The following is a 17,075-nucleotide window of genomic DNA, read 5'->3' as shown; positions in this document are numbered from 1 at the left end:
TGCATCAAACTAAAAAGCTTTAGCACAGTGAAGGAAATTATGAACAAAATGAAAAGGCTGCCTACTGAATGGGAGAAAATATTTGCAAATGATATATAAGACAAGGGTTTAATATCCAAAATATACAGAGAACACATAAAACTGAATATCAAAAAAGGAAACAACCCAATTAAAAAATTGGCAGAAGACCTGAATAGACATTTTTCCAAAGACAACATAACAGGTGGCCAACAGCCACATGAAAAGATGCTTAACATCACTCATCATCAGGGAAATGCAAGTCAAAACACAATGAGATATCACCTCACACCTGTTAGAATGGCTATTATAAAAATGACAACAAATAACAAGTGTTGGTGAATATTCGGAGAAAACGGAACTCTCACGAACTGTTGGTGGGAATGTAAATTAGTGCAGTTACTGTGGAAAACAGTATGGTGATTCCTCAAAAAAATTAAAATAGAACTAAGATACAATCCAGAAATTCAAATTCTGAGTATTTATCCAAAGAAAATAAAAATTCTAATTCGAAAAGACATATGCACCCCTATGTTCAATGCAGCATTATTTATAGTAGCCCAGATATGGAAGCAACCTAAGTGACCATCAATAGATGAATGGGTAAAGAAGATGTGGTATATATACACAACGGAATATTAGCCATTAAGAAGAACGAAATCTTGTCATTTGCAACAACATGGATGGACCTAGGAGTTATTATGCTAAGTGAAATAAGTCTGACAGAGAAAGACAAATACCACATGATTTCATTTATATGTGAAACGTAAAAGCCAAACACATGAACAAACATAATCAAACTGAAGCAGAGTCATAGATAGAACAAACAGGTGGTTGCTGAAGGGGTGACATGTGAGGCAAGGAGAAAAATAGGTGAGGGAGATTAAGAGTTACAAAGTTTATTTACACAATACATGAGTCATAGGTATCAAATAAACAGTGTGGGGTACATAGTTAATAATTATGTAATGTCTTTTTATGGTGACAGGTGATGGCTAGACTTATTCTGAAGATCATTTTGAAATGTATAGAAATATCAAATCACTATGTTGTGTACCAAGAACAAGCATAGTGGTGTAGGTCAATTATACTTCAAAAAGAAACAAACCAACCAACAAACCAACTCATAGAAAAATATATCAGATTTGTGGCTACCAGAGACAGGGAGTGGGAGGGAATTAGATGAAAGTTCTCAAAAGATACACAGTTCCAGTTATAAGAGAAATGAGTACTAGGGATATATTATACAACATGATAAAGACAACACTGCTGTACATTATAAATTAAAGTTGTTAAGGGAGTAAATCCTAAGGTTTCTCATCGGAGGAAAGTTTTTTCTTTCTTCTACTTTTTAATGTATCTGTATGAGATGATGGAAGGTCACTAAACATATTGTGATAATTATTTAATGATGTATGTAAGTTGAATCATTATTTGTGTACACCTTAAACTTATACAGTAACATATGTCAATTATATCTCAATAAAACTGGAAAAAATTAACTCAAAACTGATTAAAAACTTAAATGTAAGATTCAAAATCATAAAACTGCTAGAAGAAAACAGGCAATATGCTAAAATGAGCCTTAGAAATATATATATATTATTATTATTTGCACCTATCTCTTCAGGCAAGGGCAACAAAAGCAAAGGTAAACAAATAGAACAGCATCAAATCAAAGCCTTTTGTTTTTTTAAGGAAATCTGCAACAAAACAAAAAGGCAACCTACTGAATGGGAGAAGATATTTGCAAATAATATGTCTAATAAGGGTTTCATATTCAAAATATATAAAGAACTCATACAACTCAATATCAAAAAAATACAACCCAATTTAAAAATGGCATAGGACCTAAATATACATTTTTCCAAAGAAGACATACAGATGGCCAACAGACACATGAGAAGATGCTCAACAGCATGCATCAGGGAAATGCAATCAAAACCACAATGAGAAGGGCACCTCATTGGTCAAAGCCAACCAGAAACTCTGCTTGGTTCAGTTTCCTTATGAATGGATGAGGAATCATGGATCTGGAGGTCCAAACAGAAGGTATCCAGCCCACCCCATAGGAAATTTCATTTTGTTTAATTCCAAAAGTATCAGAGTTTTTGGAGCCTTTTGTCAAGGATTTTCTCTATGGAGAAACTAAAGCCCATAGGTCGAAAGTGGCCTGCTCCTGCTCAGCATTACATAAACTAATGGCAGACCCAGAGAATTCTTTAATCTCACTTTATAGTTTCCATTTCAATTCTTTTGGTCACTTTTATGATTGATATTTTATTTTCAGTAGCTGCATGTCCTTTTCAAAATAATACACTGAAGTACTAGAGACAAAAACATATGTGAAAGTTATGCTTCACTTTATGGAATGGACGTTTTCCTGAAAGGAAAATAATTCCCTAAGGCAAGGTGCACTCTACTACTGAATTCTACCAAATGACTGGAGATATGTTCTTCTTAGCAATTAGTTTTTAGATGCCAACCTTATAACAAAAATATCAAGTGAGCATGTAATGAATGATATATAAAAATACAATTTTAAAGATTAAATAATAAACATAACAATGTCATAAATAAAATATAGAAATCATTAATAAAAAGCATAGACCATAATGAACATAAAAATTGTGTTTAAAACAGTTTAATAAATTAATAGTTCCCAAAACAGAAAGCTTTTCCAAATCACATATTTAAAGGAAAATGTAAAATTTCCATTTAGGCGTGAATACCCAAAATTTCACAAAAAGTAAATACCAACATATCATACTGGAAACTGAATTCCCCAGAAACAGAGTTATATGTTAGAAATAAGTATTATGTACGTTCACTGGACATTTAATATTTGTATATGACTCCCTCTCTATCCCTAGGTAAATAAGCTCTCTTATATTAAAACCTCAAGCATTTGTTAGCCCCTTTTGAGAGGGTTTATATTCTAGGAAATCCTTTAATTCTTGTTATTTCTCATATTAGGTGAGTGCAGTTAATGATTCTCCATGTGTTTCGATAGTATCTTTTCAAAACTCCATGGTGATGCTATCATAGTTCACTGCAGTTGCCATTAAATGAATAATTTCCAGATTAATTTGTGTTTTTCTAGATTACACTGCATTAGAATTTTAAACAATAAGTCATATTTCTCTAGTCCTCCTTCTTGCTCACTATTTAAGGGCTTCAATTCCCCCCATGTTTATCATTATTTTTTTTACTTCTTTCTTTAATAATGTTGTGCAATATAGTGGTTATAAGTGAGGATTATGATGTTGAGGGACTTATGTTAAATTGGGGTTTTACCACCTACTAGCTTTTGACCTTGGGAAAAGTTACTTTTGATTCCTCTGGGCTTTGTTTCCTAACAGCCAGAAAAAGAATTAATTCATAAAGCTGTTCTGAGGATTAAATGAGATAATATACATAAAAGCTTTCATTACAGTGCCTGGCACATAGGAAGTACTTGATAAATAATTCATATTTTTAAAAATACTTAAGGATTTGACAATCCACTAGCTAATGTGGTTTCTACTCTCTATTCTAGGATACATTAGACTTTCAGAAACCAAGCTATATGTAAGCAGACATATCCCTTCACCTTTTGGTGTTATACTTTGTCACACTTGGCATCCTGGTTTCTTCAGAGGTTTTGGTGAAAAAAGCTATTTTATCCTTTATTTATAGTGTCCTTCCTCAAGGACTTAGAAATGAGTGCACAGAGATCTGGAGTATGGGACAAATACAAATGACTTTTGTCATGGTGTATTGAGTACAATTCCTTCTCTATTTGAGACATTGTTATTGAGCTAATCTTGTCTTGTTGGCCCTCCTTTTAGGGTGAGATTTTTTCCCCAGAACACTCCTTTGTCCTTTACAAAAATGTCCCTGGTAGGCTAATCATCTCCAGTAATGGCTGAATCTCAGTGATGAACCCAAGTTAGATTGAAACTGGGATCTGAGACTGCTAACTCTCCCTCAGTATCTATTCTCTCTTCTTTCCTTTTACTAATAGAATCATCCTTAACTCCAGCTGAGTGAACAGGTATCCAGCTAGAGGTGGCATTTCCTAACCTCCTTATAGCTATGTATAGCAACTTAACCAACTTCTATCCAATGGGTTGCAAATGGACACAATACATGCAACTTCCTGATCATCTTCTTAAAGATTAACCTATTTGCCACTAAATTTATCTTCTTGGAAGAAGAGATTATGGTGACCCAATTTAGTCATTCAGATGAATAAAATACTCCAAGGGATGGTGAATTAATTAAAGGGAAAGTCTCAGCTGTTCTATCCCTACAAAATAGTTCACAGGACAGACTCATTCCACCCCCTTGACCTCTGGAGATTTCCTCTACATCAACCCAAGGATCCAAGATGCATCACCAGCCTGAACCACTCATCTTTGGACAGTTACAGGAGATAGACTTCTGTCTTAATTAAGCCTCTGCATTTGGAGTCCTTTTTTTAAGAGAAACTTACTTATCTAACCTTAATTAATACATTTTTTGGTTGAGAGTATAACTTTATTTTATGCCCTTTAAGCTTAGACAAAGCTTACATTGCCCACCTAAAGGCAACACTTAACAGAATCCAAGGATATGGGAGAGGTAATGACAAAAGGGAAAACTTCTGCAAAGGTCAAGGTGGTGAATGTATGAACTTTCCCTCTGGGCAGTTTCCTAGGGATGGGTCAAGTGGAACCTGAATCCATGATTTCTTCTCTCTGCCCTAGACATTTCAAAATCAATCAGAGTTAGCCATAAGTCTGTATCCCATGTGTCACTGACAGTCTTTCAACACAGTCATTCTACAATAGGTTGGCACTGAAAGCCCTGAGAGAGAAAAAGTGAAATAGAATTTCTCCTTTCTCCATATCCAGTAATCCCTTGCACAAGAAAAATAGTTATATGAAAACAATATAGAGTAGTGTTTAAAAGCACAAAGTCTGCAGCCAGGGGGTCTGGGTTAGAATGCTGACTCTTGCATATTACAGCTCTGTGACCTTGGACAATTACTTCTCTTACCTGAGTTTCTCTATCTGTAAAATGGATGTAATGATGGTATCTAGCTCATAGATTTATTAAGTTAATCCACTTAAATTTTGTAGAACTATATATTATTGTATTATTCTATTATATTGACTGATGTAGCCCTGGGGCCCACAACTTACAAGCCTTTTCCCTGAACTATCAATTGCCTCCATATACAACACTGCACCAACACTTTAGGCTCATGGGAATAAGAAATGAGGACAATTCCTCAATAGTTTAAGCATTCCTCTTAGGCTAAGCTGTACCCTGAATGTTCTAACCTCTTCTGGTACAAAACGCAGGAAAGAATTTGGTTTGGGGGATGGAGGGAGATCTTCTTCTATCCTTATGATTTTGTGTTGATCCAGAACTATGGAGTTGAGGGGGCTGGTTGAATTTATCCATAAATTCAATCTACCAGTATTATTATTCTGCTTATTTACAAAATGCTCAGTTGCAAAAAGGATTTTAGTCAGTTTATAAGAAAATACACCTTGTTGTAAAGCAATTATACTCCAATAAAGATGTTAAAAAAAGAAAAACAAGCTAAAACCAATATTTATTATGATAATAAAAGGAAGAGAGGATGGGGCTAGTGAAAAGGAAGAAAAGAGGAAACTAATTATATCAGAAACTTTGGGATAGCTCTGAGCATACTAACAGCCAAGGCAAAGAGATAATAAGACAAGATATGGGGCATTTTACTAATCAAAGGAAACTACATTCCATAAGGAGAGGAAACATTTCTCCTCTGTGCAGATTTATTTTCAGTTTGTCACATTCAATATCATTACGGTCCTGAGTAGCAGTTTTAGAAGCAATGTTGAAATTATCTATATATTACTATTTCTTTGGGATTTAAAAAAATTATTAAAGGCAGAGTTAAATTCAATGTGAAATCTTATGGGATACAGAGTACACAGCTTTCTGGAGATACAAAAATAAAGGATTTTACAAATATTAAGTACCTACTGAGTGTCAAGCACATGGCTAGAAAGCATTATTTATTTTTCAAAAACAAAACCTACAAATTAGGTATCATTCCTAGTAAATAACTCACGCAAGTATAGTTTATTAATTTGTTCACTAAAATATTTATTGAGGAATTATCATATGCCAAGCATTATTCAAGGTGTTGGGAATACAGCTGGGAAAAAATTCTAATCCCTGTGTTCATGTAGCCCACATTCTAAAGATGGTGGCACTGAATATCAAGAGATGAAATTAGAAGGGTAGTCTGGGGTCAGAGATGAATAACCCATGGTGCTATGTGAAAGATATTGAAGTATGATTTTGTAGGTTTCATCTTATAATCAGTGAGCTTTTCCTTTAGTGTTTAACTGAGAAAAACAGAATGTTTCTTCCTTTTACTTATGTTCTTTCTGAAAAAAATCAGAAGCTTACTAAAACAACTGTGCACAAACAATAATTGACATGAATTGTATTTTAACAATGATATAGCTTGAGTGCTATTTAAAGAAATAAGGGCACTTAGCTACAGTTCAGTCTTCTTTTCAGTGTTCTTTGTGTATTAACAATTAAAGCTTAATTGTTTTTAAAATGATATCTTTATTTTTTTATTGCGAAGATAATATTTGCTCATTATTGAAAAATGATAACAATACATTTATAGAAAATGAATCTCTTCTATAAGCCCCATCTCCACCCTAAAGAAATAATATAAACTGGTATGTATCATTTCAGGTACTTTTAATGTAAAATGTATATACAGAAATGCATATGTGTTTTTTCAAAGTGGACCCACAGTTCTCTGTGAGAACAAAAATTAATTAAGCTTAAATCCTTCACTGACCTCTAGGCTCTTAGGAGCTCCTACTTACCACCTGGCATGTACTAAGTACTTCATAACTGTTAAGTAACTTAGAGATCACAGGATCTCCCCCGAGTCAAAATAAATGATCAAAAAGTAAGTTGATAATAGTGATACATTTAAAAAGGAGTAGAACAAATATGTAAAGCATCACAATCTAATAGCATAATCTTTGAAAAATGGTTCTAGAGAAAGACAGAATAACAGACTACTTAAAGCCTTGGTGGAAAGAGAGAGAAGGTAAGTGAAAAATATCCTGAAAAATCTCAGTAATAAATTTCAATATGGATGTGAAAAAACAGAGGGGTTTGTGTAGGTACACTCCAAATCCCTTGAGAATGGACAACTATCTTTTTTTCCCCTCTATCTCAGTATCTCAGCAGAGCCCTGCCATTTTCATTTTGCTTAACTGGAAGCAAAGATAGCGATGGGAAACAGAATGATCATAATCACTGAGATAATTAATCCCAGCAATATTTGAGGATTTAGAAGTTCAGAAGAGAAAATAGAAAATAAATAGGATAAGATTATTCACAGGAGTGGACAGGCAAGGGAGAGAATACACAGGGAGAATGACAATTAAAGCCCCCTCACACTTCTGATCTAATAATGCCTAAGTATAACCGATGGCTTTCTCTTACCTTTTCCATCCACTTTTGGAGAGGATAGTGAACACGGTTGTTAGGGAGTGAGGGTAAGGTAGAGGAAATAACAGGATTGATTGTGTCTGTTGGAGACAAATTCTCACATTGTCCACCCTGAATTAGGAACTGGTCCAGAGTGAAGTGGCACCCTCCATATATAGGAATAGAATACACCATAACCTAGGTGGAGTGAACTCAGGTACAGGGGATATATATCAATATTACATAAGGGAAAACAGAGTCCAGTTTCTTGAATAAAGGTTGTTCACAAATGCAGCAAAGCTTTTCTACTCTACTTAAATACTGTTAACAAAATACTACTTACATCAATGGATAGATCATCCAGACAGAAAATCAACAATAAAACACTGGCCTTAATGACGCTGGACCTACTGAATGTCATATATATATATATATAAAATACATAAATATATATTTATTTATATTTATGCAATAACTATATATGTGTGTATGTGTATATATATATATATATAAAATGAGAGAGAGAGAGAATATTCCATCCCAAAACAGAAGAATACATATTCTTTACAAGTGCACATGGAACATTCTCTGGGATTGACCACATGTTAAGCCACAAAACAATTCTCAACAAATTTGAGAAGATCAGAACCATATAAACCATCTTTTCTAATCACAAGGGTATAAAACTAAAATTCAATATAAGGATAAAAGTGTAAAAAAATGTGGAGACTAAGCAACATGCTACTAAACATTCAAGGGGTCAATAACAAAATCAAAGAGGAAATTTAAAAAATACATGGAGACAAGTGAAAATGACAGTACAACTTTCTAAAATCTATGACTATAGCAAAAGTAGTTCCAAGAGGGAAATTCATAATGATGTAAACCTATTTCAAGAAATGCAAAAATTTCAAATAAGCAATCTAACTTTATATTGAAAGGAACTAGTAAAAGAAGAATCAACAAAGCCCAAAGTTATTTAAAGGAACAAAATATAAATATCAGAGGAGACAAGAATGAAATAGAGACTAGAAACAATAGAAAAGATCAATGATACTAAGCTGGCTCTTTGAAAAGATAAAACTGACAAACTTTTAACTAGACTATCAAGAAAAAAGAGTGGGAGTACATATAAATAAAATCAGAAATTAAAGAAGAGAAATTATTACCTATACCACAAACATATAAAGGATCATAAGAGAATACTAGAAATCATTATATGCGAACAAATTAGATAACTTAGAGGTAATGGATACATTCCTAGAAATGTACAATCTTCCAAGGCTGAATCATGAAGAAATAGAAAATGTGAATGGGCAAATTATTAGTAATGAAATTGAGTCAGTAATCAGAAAACTCCCAACAAACAAAAATCCAGGTTCACATAGTGTCACAGGTGAATTTTACCAAACATTTAAAGAAGAATTAATATTTATCTTTCTCAACTCATTCAAAAAATACACCTTCTTTGGTGGATCTCCTGATGGACTCTGAGGTGGTTTCCTTCTTCCACTTCTCCCTTCTTTTCTCCCTCCCAACTGTCTGGCTCAAACAGAGGACTTGTTCCTAAATAACAGGTCAATTTTACTTGGCATCTAAGGCCAGCTCAAGAGGTTTGTTAGCAAAAGAGGAACCACCAGCATCCATAAGTGTCTATCATCCGACATAAAACCATAGACTGTCATATCTTGAAAGACTCTTGGAAAGGCTTCTACCTTGTCATGGATTTTTGTGGTATCCTAAGTTATGGTAAGGGCTCTTTTAATCCATAGGTACATCTCTAGGATAAATAAATAATGTCTCAAATACAAAGTAGCTACATTTTTAAAACAATTTATAGATAAAATACTAACATTGATCTTATGGGTGACCTCAGAATTTTTGAAACTAAGAAAGGAGAAAAACTTTCTTTCTGCAAGAGAAGACTGCCATGATTCTTTGTTAGGTGAAATGGGCAGGTGATAGAACAGTACATATATTACGATCCTATATGTATATTTTCAAAGATATTATAAACCCACATAAGAAAACTGTAGGTACCTTTGGGGCAAAGATAAAGGTCATTCTGTATTTTACTCACATATCAATTTTTGAGATTTTTACAATGAATATGTATTATTTGCATTGGACAAGTTCCCAATCAAGTAATGAGAAGAGTGTCACAAAATACTAACAGATAAGGATAATACATTGTGACTAACACTGGCATTATGGTAATAAAAGTAAATATTTTATAGCACTTATACTGTGTGAAGCGTTGTTCCAACTGTTTGGAATACATTTATTCTATTATTATCTGGATTGTGGACACTGAGGCCTGAGAATTAAATCATTTGCACAAAGTCACATAGCCAGTAAATGATAGAGCAGGATTTGAACCCAGTCAGTCTGACTCCTAAGTCCATGCTGCTTACTGAGAAGGAAATGCTTAGTCCAGCCTGGGGATTTAGAATGCTCACATGTGGTTTCTTAAGTAACTGCTACCTCATCTGGGCCTAGGAGATCAGAACAAAGGGAAGAATAAAACACATGGCTCAACAATCCAACCTGTTGCTTTTGCTACACTTGGGCCCCCGGATACATTGCGAATCATGGAGAATTCCCTATCCAGTTCCCTACAGATGCTATGGATGGACTAACCAGTCAAATGCTTCCATACACATCATTTCATTCAGGACTCACTATAAAATTATAGGGCAAATAGTATCACAATTTTATAGATAGAGAATCTGAGACTCAGAGAGGTAAAGTGTCTTGCTCAAGTTCACATGACTGCAAAGTGGTTAGAATTTGAAACCCAAGTATTATGATGTTAGAGTAATTTCTCCTCACTACATTATGGCATTCTGGAGAGATATGCTGACTGTGGCAATAGAATGGGCCCCCAGACTCCTCACATGCACTCCAGTGGTAGGCTGGATGTCTTCTGGTATGACTCAGCTCTACTTGTCCTCCCAACCCTGCCCCTCCTACATCCATTCTTACCTGATTATGACCAATTTTCTAGTCCCAAAGGTGGAACTAAGAGGAGAATTTTTCCCCTTCTAAATAAGTGGGCCTTTACACAGAAAACACAGAATCACAGAAGTGGTGAGTAAGACAAAGACAAGTTTTAGGGTCCTTTTTTGTCTAAAGCAGGGGTGATAAAAGGATTAGTGATTCTCCCACTTGGGCAGAATATAAAAAAGGAAAGTGGGTCTGTTTTCTTAGATTATAGAAAACAATTCCAGCAGAAGGTTCTAGAAGGAATGACAACAAAGTTTGACACCAGGAATGTGTAGTGTAATATCAGGCTGCCCTTGATAGAAGGCCCTGGGTATAGCCACAGATTTTATCAAGAACAGCCAGGTATTCAAGACCTAGGTTACGTAGGCACTAGTAATTCATCAGCAGTTTTCAATTACATTGCTAAAAGCTACTACTACATTTGAAATGTAATATTTGTGCCCAAATCAAATTGCTCCCATTATGATCAAGGTGTTTTGTCTGCTTTTCATGTAAGGCCTGCAGGCTTTATATCATTAAAAGGGTATTCTGCATTAGTGTAGAGGAATGCAAGAGATTTCTGTGCATTAATTTTGTATCCTGCTACTTTGACAAATTCATTGATTTGCTCTAGTAGTTTTCCGGTAACATCTTTAGGATTCTCTATGAATAGTATAATGTCATCTGCAAACAGTGACAGCTTTATTTATTTTCCAATTTGGATTCCTTTTATTTCTTTTTCTTCTCTGATTTCTGTGGCTAAAACTTCCAAAACAAGGTTGAATAATAGTGGTAGGAGTGGGCAACCTTGTCTTGTTCCTGATCTTAGTGGAAATGGTTTCAGTGTTTCACCATTGAGGACGATGTTGGATGTGGATTTGTCATATATGGCCTTTATTATGTTGAGGTAAGTTCCCTCTGTGCCTACTTTCTGGAGGGTTTTTATCATAAATGGGTGTTGAATTTTGTTGAAAGATTTTTCTGCATCTATTCAGATGATCATATGGTTTTTATTCTTCAATTTGTTAATATGGTGTATCACATTGATTGATTTGTGTATGTTGAAGAATCCTTGCATTCCTGGGATAAACCCCACTTGATCCCAGTGTATGATACTTCTAATGTGCTGTTGGATTCTGTTTGCTAGTATTTTGTTGAGGATTTTTGCATGTATGTTCATCAGTGATATTTGCCTCTAGTTTTCTTTATTTGTGACACCTTTGTCTGGTTTTGGTATCAGGGTGATGGTGATCTTGTAGAATGAGTTTGGGAGTGTTCCTCCCTCTGGTACATTTTGGAAGAATTTGAGAAGGATAGTTGTTAGCGCTTCTCTAAATGTTTGATAGAATTCACCTGTGAAACCACCTGGCCCTGGGCATTTGTTTGTTGGAAGATTTTTAATCACAGTTTCAATTTCAGTGCTTGTGATTGGCCTGTTTATATTTTCTATTTCTTCCTGGTTCAATCTTGGAAGGTTGTGCTATTCTAAGAATTTGTCCATTTCTCCCAGGTTGTCCATTTTATTGCCATATAGTTGCCTGTAGTGATCTCTCATAATCCTTTGTATTTCTGCAGTGCCAGTTGTTACTTCTCCTTTGCAAATGAAGCAACTGACAAAGGATTAATCTCCAAAATTTACAAGCAGCTCATGCAGCTCAATATCAAAAAATATAAACAATCCAATCCAAAAATGGGCAGAAGACCTAAATAGACATTTCTCCAAAGAAGATATACAGTTTGACAAAAAACACGTGAAAGAATGCTCAACATCACTAATCATTAGAGAAATGCAAATCAAAACTACAATGAGGTATCATCTCACACCAGTCAGAATGGCCATCATCAAAAAAATCTACAAACATTAAATGCTGAAGAAGGTGTGGAGAAAAGGGAACACGCTTGCACTGCTGGTGGGAATGTAAATTCATACAGCCACTATGGAGAACAGTATGGAGGTTCCTTAAAAAACTACAAATAGAACTACCATACGACCCAGCAATCCCACTACTGGGCATATACCCTGAGAAAACCATACTTCAAAAAGAGTCATACCACAGTGTTCATTGCAGCTCTATTTACAATAGCCAGGAGATGGAAGCAACCAAAGTGTCCATCGACAGATGAATGGATAAAGAAAATGTGGCACATATATACAATGGAATATTACTCAGCCATAAAAGAAACAAAATTGAGTTGTTTGTAGTGAGGTGGATGGACCTAGAGTGTCATACAGAGTGAAGTAAGTCAGAAAGAGAAAAACAAATACCGTATGCTAACACATATATATGGAATCTAAAAAAAAAAAAAATGGTCATGAAGAACCTAGGGGCAGGAAGGGAATAAAGATACAGACCTACTAGAGAATGGACTTTAGGACACGGGGAGGGGGAATGGTAAGCTGGGACAAAGTGAGAGAGTGACATGGACATATATACACTACCAAATGTAAAACCGATAGCTAGTGGGAAGCAGCCGCATAGCACTGGGAGATCAACTCAGTGCTTTGTGACCACCTAGAACGGTGGGAGGGATGGAAATGCAAGAGGGAAGAGATTTTGGGATATATGTATATATATAGCTGATTCACTTTGTTATAAAGCAGAAACTAACACACCATTGTAAAGCAATTATACTCCAATAAAGATTTAAAAAATGATATTCTGGTGGCCAGAGGGACAGAGTTTCATTTAAAAATTACATTTTCTTGGAGGTCCAATGCCCCTAAAGAGGACTACCCCACAACTGTTATAATTGCACACCTCACTTCACACAATACACTAGCAAGACCACTGTTGCACCCACACACTCTAGCTCTAATACCAAGAGAATGAGGTATTAGTTAACCTAATCATTGCTTAACTTTAAGGTTAGCAGCCCTACAGAAAGCAAAGGCTGGCAGGGCATGGTCTTGTTAGTTTTGTCTAAGCATATTTTCCCAGGTAGAGGAAGAAATTCATCTGTAATATGAACTCCTGCTGGAATAAACTGAGTTTGAAAGGTGGAAAGGGAAGATGGGAGAGACTAAAGACTTAAATCTTGCCTTTGGAGATGTCATAAACAAGACTGTATGATAGCAGGGACCTACTTAGCTAAGGAGAATGTAGAGGTGTTGCCTGGCAGTAACTGAAAGGAAACTTGGAAAGATGTGTGATAGTAACTGGAGGTTTGAATTTAATATTTTAATAATGGATCAGTTCTGGTATATCACAATAGCTATGGTGGCTGAGGATAGATGGAGGACAAAAATGCTGCAGATGAGAAAGTCAAATGACCCAAGAGCCCAGATGTCTGCTAGGTCATCTTTCAGAACCCTTAAGTCATTCAGAGCGATGGCAGGGAAGAAGACAGTGAATTAGGTGCCAATATGTGCAACAAATAATGAGGATTGACCAGGATGTTAGGAAGTGATAACAGAGAAAAGAGGTAAAGGTAAATATACTCAGATTACATGAATCTAAAGCTGAGAAAGTTTTTGTTTTTTCTTTTCGTTTTGTTTTTTCCCATAGTGATGGAGGGGACAAATGAATGTACTGGCTCAATAAATAATAGCTTTCCTGCTGAGCTCATCCCCAATGTTTTGGGGATAAAGCCTTACAAATTATCTTGCCAGTCCAAATTCCATTTCACTCCCAGTCCTGCCTATCTATACTCACTACTGACTCTCTATCCCCATCCCAACAGATATCTGAGGAGAGGTTATTCTGGGAGACTCCTGTCTGCATCCTCACAGGAGGCAGAAAACTGAGCATTTCTTGTGCTTACATTTAGGAGTGTGCTGTCTGGGCCTGGAGGAAAAAAAAAAACTAAACTAAACTAAACAACAACAAAAAACAGAACAAAAAACAACTAGAAAGCTACCCTGGATGCCAGAAATCTGGAGAGTCCCAGCTCTCTGCAAATGCTTGGAATGTCTGGTGTCATCAGAACCAGTGTCAAGAAACTAGAGAAGACCTTCTGAGTTTACTCTCAGTCTCATATCCACTAGAAAAGCAGACCCTAAAGTGGACAACAAATATTAACTATAAGGTGGCTTGCCTGGGCCATGCCTATTCTAGCCACCCCCACTTGCAGGGCTTTGGTTGAGAGATGCCCACATGGAAAATATTAACACAAAATAAAAGTCACTACAAAGAGGAGATGAAAGCCATGACTGGCTTAACTTCAGAGTGAAGCTTCCATCAACTTGTTCCAGGCTGCAACTGGCACTGCTAGGAGTAACAAGAAAAAGATGAATATAATTCAACAGTAATTTACTACACTTGAAGCCCCTGTGTCATGTATCGTGCTATACACTGTGAATGACAAATAAAGGAATAAATTTCTGTCTTTGAATATAAGGAGACATAGAGGAGACAGGCACCTATACAAGTTAATCAAAGGTAGAAATTGATAAGCAGTATGATGAGAGAGGTACAAACATGTTACTGTGAGAGTGCTGAATGGGGAGGGTTGGCTTCTAGCTAGGGAAATCCAAAAAGGATATACAGAGGAGGTGGCATTTGACCTGGGCAGGGAAGAATGAATTGGATTTCCATACAAATAGATGAGTTGCAGGGATCAGCATGGATAAAAGCATGGAGTCAAGACAATACAGAATACAGGTCGTGCAGTGATGCAAGTGAGGGAAGATGAGGATAGAAAGTAATAATAATAGTTAATATTTGAGGATCACTTACTATATGTCAGGCACAGTGCTGGGAGTTTAGTATGTATTAACTTATTTAATCCTCACAAAAACCTTATAAGGTAATATTATTACTATCATCATCTCCACTTGACAGTTCAGAAACTGAGGTCTAGGGAAGTTACTTGTTTAAGAGCCCACAGCCAGTGAGTGGTAGAACCAAGATTCAAACCTGGGAAATTTGCTTCCAGGCAGAACCAATGCTCACAACACAATCTCTATATTACATTACCTTTCCACAAAAGCTTTAAGAAGATGATGAAGGACTTTGAATGCCAGGATAAGGATTTGGGGCTCTATCTTATTGTCCTTTGAGTTCCAGCTCTAGAACTCACTAGCTGAGTGACCTTGGCAAGGTAATTAATTTATCTGTACTATCATTTCTAAATTTTTAAAGTAGATATAATATAAAATATTGTGACATAAAGAGCAAGAGATTGACCTGCAATGGATACTTAGTAAATTTATCTGCCATATTGATAGTAGAATTAGTACAATGTGGGGGACATACTAGGTGGAAGGAATAGACTGAAGTTTTCTGGTATTGCTGGAATACAGGATATGATGATGTATGGTGATACAGGAATTTGAGGACCAGCTTATGAAAGACAATATGACTCTTAATTCTTTGGCTTTTATTCTACAAGTGACAAGGGATCCATTAAGCAGAATGAATTTTTAAAGGACATGTATAAAAGGTAGAAGGAAAAACACATAAATGATACCCAACAACCACTTGTTTTATATCTGGTGTTGACCTAGGTGCTGTGAGGCATTATAGAGATGAAGCTGCTGGATTCTAACCAGTAAGAGTGAAAAGAAGGGAACCCTGTACCAGTTCACCAAAACCAAGTGATGTGGTAGATATGGTACAACCACTTGGGAAGACAGTTTTGCAGTTTTTAAAAAAAGTTTAAAATGCACTTACCATATGGCCCACTTCTATGTATTTAACTTAGAGAATTAAAAGCTTATGTTCACCCCAAAACCTGTGTATGAATGTTTATAGAATCCCTATTCAAAATTGCCCAAAACTAGAAACCACCCAACTGTTCACCAACAGTTGAATGGATAGACAAGCTATGATATAGCCATATCATGGGATACTACACAAGAATAAAAAAGAACCAACTACCGATACATATGACAGCATGGTTGAATTTGCAAATACATTGTCCTAAAAAAAAAAAAAGCCTGAAACAAAAGACTACATACTATATGATTCCATTTATGTGATATTCTAGCAAAAGCAAAACTAGGAACAGAGAACAGATCAGTGGTAGCCAGGTGTTAGGGGTGGGAAAATGTGTAACTATGATAGAGCAGTGTAAAGGCATAATTTGGGGTCATTGAAACTGTGCTTTATCCTGACTGTAGTGATGGGTACATGAATCTATGCATGTGTGGGAGCTCATAAAACTGTACACCCCCTAAAAGTAAACTTTTTTAAAAGGTAAAATACAATATTTTACTGTGGAAAACTTGTTGCAATTCTTTTTTTTAATTTTTTTAAATTTATTTTTTATACAGCAACTAATGAGAACTTGTTGCAATTCTGGCAAGATTTTCCATTTTTGGAAATCCATGCAAATAATGCAAATAAAATTTCTTATGACAGTCACTTAAAATGATTAAATATTAATCTTATTCTGTCCCATAGGGTTACTAGACCGACAGCATGCAGGCAGATGTTGACTAACACCTTACTGAAATCAAGTTATGCAAACTTGCAACATCATTGTGTACTGTTGGGTGAGTTTGTGACTGAACCACTGATCTCGATGGGGGATAATTAATGTGGAGGTCTGTATTAGGTTACCACAGGATTCTATCTTCAGCTGTATCTTACTTCATGTTTATATCAATAATTTAGGTGAAGGCATTGGCTGTTCAAATTCATGGA

This window comes from Aethalodelphis obliquidens, unplaced genomic scaffold (genome assembly GCF_003676395.1).
Source record: "Aethalodelphis obliquidens isolate GAN/ISIS:26980383/991018 unplaced genomic scaffold, ASM367639v1 scaffold85, whole genome shotgun sequence".
In the NCBI taxonomy this organism is placed as follows: domain Eukaryota; kingdom Metazoa; phylum Chordata; class Mammalia; order Artiodactyla; family Delphinidae; genus Aethalodelphis; species Aethalodelphis obliquidens.
This window is presented reverse-complemented; position numbering follows the sequence as displayed.